Raw genomic sequence first — 5,400 nt, 5'->3', positions numbered from 1 at the left:
GTGTGTGTTGTTGATTATAGAAAGAATCTGTGTCCTAGATATCTAGGTTGAGAATGTCCCCAAGAGGAGCTCATAAGGATTGTTATGTTAAACCTTGTAGGTGAACTTAGTCCGACATGATAATGAACTTGAGTGGTACTACTCTTGGAGCTAAATATTAATTAAGTAAGTTGTCAGTAACTTACTTAATTAGTTGGCATTCGTTATCTTAAACACAAGGAAACTAACACACTCATGATAAGAAGGAGCCCATAAAGTAATTTGGGATTGGTGCGGTAGTGCGATAATAACTCTCTAGTGGAATGAGTTATTATCGATGAACTTGAGTTGTGTGTTTGGAGTGAACACGGGATACTCAAGTTCATCGAAAGGCCAAAACCAATTTCTTCTCTAGGTCCCTGTCGTAGCCTCATTAAAGCCTCAAGAAGGGGGCCGGTCCATTGCTTGGTGACCAAGCAATGGCCGGCCACATCTCCTCTTAAAGGGCCGGCCTTTGCTTGGTGCCCAAGCATGTAGGGGTCGACCACAATAATTCAAAAAAGGAGGGGTGTTTTGAATTTTTAAAATCTTCTCTTTGTAGAAAACTACAAGTTTTAAAAGAGAGATTTTAAATTTAAAAACTTTCCTTATTTGAATTAGGTCACATGTTTTAAAAGAAAGTTTAAAAGTTTTAAAACTTTCCTTTTTTAACCATCCTCATGGTTTAAGAAAAAAAAAGGAAGAGAAGTTTTAAAATTTAAATTTTCTATCACCATGTTAAAATAGGAAATTTTATAAGAGAAGTTTTAAATTTTAAAACATAGTTTTAATTTTTTTAAAAAACTTTCCTTTTTTAACTCCTACTTTAGGAAATTAGAAGAGAGCTTGTAAAATTTTATAAGAGCTTATAAAATTTTATAAAAAAAATTTATTTATTTCCTTGATGAGGTGGTCGGCCACCTTGCTTGGTGCCCAAGCAATGGGTCGGCCAAAACAAAATAAAAAAAAAAAAAACCATCATCCAATTGATGTTTAATGATTGATTCAATCAAGAGGAAAGAAAAGAAAAAAATAAAAGGGAAAAGGAAAACCATGAGGAAGATTTTAATTTTTGTAAAAAGTCTTTCCTTATTTGCCTTGGGCAAGTAATATAAAAGAAGGGGTGAAGAGGCCTCATGAGACATCAATTCTTATTCTCTTGCTTGAAGATCTTGGTGTGGCCAGCCCCTTCTCTCTCTCCTTTCCCTTGCTCTCTTTTCCTTGGTGGTGGTGGTGGCCGGATTTTAGAGGAAGAGGAAGAAAGCTTTTGGGTGGTGTTCATCTTGGAAGATCGTCGCCCGCACGACGTCCAAGGCGAGGCGAGGAATACGGCAGAAGATCTCGAAGTCATTAGCATACAAAGAGAAGGTATAATTAGCAATTATTTTCCACATCATGCTAGTTATTTCTTTTTGTAAGAATTCCAAACACAAGAGGCATTAGATCTAGTTTTTCGAGTTTGTGTTTTTCTTTATTTTTTGAATTTGTGATTCGATTGTTCTTTTTAGTTAACCTAGAGTTATTTAAGGAAATTAAATATTAGCTTTCCTTAAAAGGCTTTGTCTAAGCAGTGGTGGTTGCTCCCATATCCAAAAAGGCCATGTGTCTCGCCATGCAGTCCTGGAAGCCAATTTTGGAAATTAATATTTAATGGAATTAATAACATAGGTGGATTTGAATCAATAGTGTTAAGTTCCGCTAGCGATTCAAATCTAAACCATTAAGAACAAATAAGTTAAATTTGGAATCAATGATGTTAAGTTTCATCTGTGATTCCTAATTTAACTTCTAAAGAACACAATAGGTTATTTAAGGAAAGGTTCGACACATGTATAAAATTTTTGTACAGTGGAACCAGTACGATTTTCCTAGGACTAACCAACATTCCCGTGTCATCCTTCTCACTAGCTGCATCTTCCGTTCGACTTCCTGTGCTCCTAAGCTCCTGCACACTTAGACATAGGGATCAAAATAAAATGGGACCTAACTTTAACTTGGTTGATCACAGCAAAATAACCACGGGGACCAACAATCTCCCCTTTTTTGATGTGTATCAACCCAAGTTCAAGTTAGGGTTAAAAACGAACAAGTTGTAATAAAAGAAATTGTCAAACAAACATTTTAAGCATAAGTTTCCAATCAAAGAAATTGCAAAAACATAATTCCAATTCAAACAGATAGAGTTAGCAGAATTCAAATTTGAAAAAAATCTTAACCCTTTAAACCCTCCCCCCTTAACTTGTACCTTTTCCTTCCCCTTTGATCACATAAAAAAAATGGGGGTACTTAAAGGATTTTAGTAAGGTTAACAATAAGTTTGAGTTTAAGAAAACAAGTTAAAAGTTTATAACTTTGCTAAATTAATTGAAATGCAATATTGACAAATATTGAAAGCATAAATTTGACATACTTATCAGTTTGTCAATTAACTATTCAATTCAGTAATTAGCATTCACACTGTGGTGAAGCTCTAAATCTTCTTAGTTATTGGATCATCAACCACTTTCTAGACAAAGTCTCTTAAAAAATTAAACATTTAATTTCCTTTTCTGAAAGCCCAAAGAAAAATTTAGTTCAAACATGATTTTGAAACCCAATACAGGTTCCTCCCTACTGGATTAATAAAAAATTTGGGGGGTATATGATTTTTTGGAATTTTCCCAATTTGCCCAAAGTGTTTCCTTATGTACCAATTGATTTTACTATAATTTCTAAATTTTGGGTTTTTGAAAGTTGGTTAGTTTCAAACACGTATGTTCTTTTAAACTTTCAATTTGACTTTTCAATTTATCATTTTCTAATTTTAAATTGTTAAATAAAAGGGACATGTCTTTGCTAAGTTTATTTTTAGCTCAACATTTTTTTTTTCTAATTTGACTAAATCTTTAGAAAGAATCCTAATAAACTGAAAAGACTAATTATGAGATAGAGCATGTACCTCACTTACCTCATGTTCTGATGCTCCCCCTTCATCGCATCTTTCTTCTTTTGATCCTCCCCCTTCATCGATACTCATCTTTGAGCTGGTTTCATCTTCTACTTGGTGGTTGGCTAGTAAAGCTAGTCCGGAGAAAGCTTCGACCTCAGAATCGGAGGATGATGACTCATTCCATGTGGCCTTCAGATTTTTGTGTTTAGAAGATGTTGGTCTTTTGGACTTATCTTTCTCCTTGCCCCTCTTCTTCAATTTTGGGCAGTCATCTTTGATGTGCCCTTCTTTGTTGCAGTTATAGCATCGGACCTTCCTTTGTTTCGGTTGTAAAATACCGGAAATAGGCGAATATTGATAAGGGAAATTTTCGGAATTTTTGGAAATTTTTCGGGAATTTTTCGGAGCTCGTATGGACGAGTTAACGGGGATAAGATTTGGGTTCCGGGAAAGCCTGTTTAGGCTACCCATTTAAGTGAGGAAAAGTTTACATTTTCCTTTATTTTTCTTTTATTTCTTTTCTTTATTTCTCGTTTCCTCCGTTCCTCTTCATCGCCGAACCCACACGCGCCTATTCTCCGTGCCCTAACCTCCTAGCGCCGGCGGTTACCTCTTCCTCTCCGATCGAACGCCGGCCAAGCTTCTTCTTCCTCTCTCTTCCTCCTCGCCAGCGTTTGAGCAAGAGCCGCCAGATCCCTCTCCTCTCATCGCGCCGCACACCTTCGCCCTCCTCTGTGCGCCGTCGGCCGCCCCTCCCTGGGCTCGCGACACCGCCGCCCTTTCTCCCGATCGCTGGCGTGAAGAGGCGACTAGGGTTCCAAGGATCTTTGATTTTCCTTTTCTTGCTGTGATAGAAGTCTCGATTGAAGGTAAGTTTGGGTGTTCTTGACACACTTGTTGTCTTTGGGGATTTTTCTTTTTGTTTTCGGTTTTGGCTTATGAAGGGTTGTCGGATTCGTTGCACGGTTCCAAGGTTGAGTGCAGGATGGTTAGAGATGCCCTGCCGAATTGAGTTTCCGAGATTGAGATTTATTCCTGTTCTGTATATGGATCTCTTCTAGGTTTAGATTTCTTGATTTTATTTTGGATTTAAGCGAATTAGTTTGAAATTTTGTTCCACTGGTTACTATCGAATTGGGAATAGTTTTAATGGATTTGGTGTATTGTTTGATGCTAACTAGTGTCCCCTGTTGTTAAGGAATTAGTTTATACATAATTCTTGGTTTTTGATGTTGAAATTGTTCATACTGGATTCTTACAAGAATATGGCATTGCACACCTGAACGGATGTTTTGTTGTTCCTTAGGTAGTTGTCGACAGAAGCTTTAGGGCAATGAGGTGGATTTCCAGCAGCCACCTTGTTTATGGCTGTGAACTTGAGGTATGATGTAGGAATCTTAATACCTTTTGTAATTGATGTGGTTTATGAATTTAGAATGGAACATGTGGGTGATCATGTTTTAGGTTCAGGTGTAATTGGATTTAGGTCTTTGGATTACTATCTAATGGTTTGTTTGGGGTTAAGGTAACTAACCCTAATTAACCATGGGATTTAATTAGGGTGTATTGATTTAGATTGTGCGGATTATGGTTTTCCCTAATTTAGTCTTGTGGATTTTATTTAGCTATTTAAATTCTTATGAATGTTAGCTAAATAAAAATATATATTGATTGACACAGGACCTTGACGCGAGACGATATCTCGACGTCAGATTTGGACCGGATACGATCCTTTCTTTTTGGAGGCGGGTACTTTTGACTTATGTCATTTGATATGCTTAGTAATTAAATTAACAGGTTGCATTAATTGTGTTTCTCATTCTTACCTGTTTATACATGCTTATAGGGGTAGTGATATACCATGCTTTACCATGTTCAGGACCTAGGTTTTATACCTTCTGTATACCTTTGGATTGTTTTGGATTCGTTGACCTATGATTCATTTTTATATATGTATGGATTAGGTCAGGATGTTTATATGGTTATTGCCATGCATCATTTGCATGATTGCATGCTGTGCGATAGTCCGCTCCATTATTGTTGAGCACATCGCCAGTTACATGGATCTGCACACACCACCACTCATGGGTTAGTGGTCGATTCAGGCTGAGTATGTTGCAGCAGGGACTCTGTTGGGATTCCTCCCCGTCATTGTGTACCGGGAGTTGAGAGCATTGCGCTCCCCATCTATGATTTGGGGTAGGAGGATAGGTGTACTCAGACAGCATCCCGGATCAGTGACGACAGAGTGCACGTTGTCACAACCCTACCCACTCGGCCTCACTTTTGTATGAGATGATGACCGGGCCGCATCATTGGCATCATATGCATGATGCATTTATTGCTTGTGTTTGTGGTTGCATTTATATGCTGCATATTGTTTGGATGCCTATGTTTGACATGCATTCCTATACCACTCTGGACTTTGACCTTATACTCCTGGTTAGTACAGA

At 37.5% G+C, this 5,400-nt stretch overlaps 1 long non-coding RNA gene across 1 annotated transcript; it reads left to right on the top strand.

The window, feature by feature from the left end:
* The first annotated feature begins 3,694 nt into the window (after positions 1-3,694).
* LOC122021211 lies at positions 3,695-4,684 on the top strand. The gene is made up of 3 exons (XR_006122476.1): positions 3,695-3,816; positions 4,254-4,328; positions 4,628-4,684. It is a non-coding gene; the product is annotated as an uncharacterized LOC122021211 (long non-coding RNA).
* Positions 4,685-5,400: the final 716 nt, after the last annotated feature.

Source organism: Zingiber officinale, chromosome 9A (genome assembly GCF_018446385.1).
Source record: "Zingiber officinale cultivar Zhangliang chromosome 9A, Zo_v1.1, whole genome shotgun sequence".
NCBI lineage: Eukaryota > Viridiplantae > Streptophyta > Magnoliopsida > Zingiberales > Zingiberaceae > Zingiber > Zingiber officinale.
The sequence above is the reverse complement of the archived record's forward strand: the minus strand, read 5'-3'. Positions and strand labels throughout refer to the sequence as shown.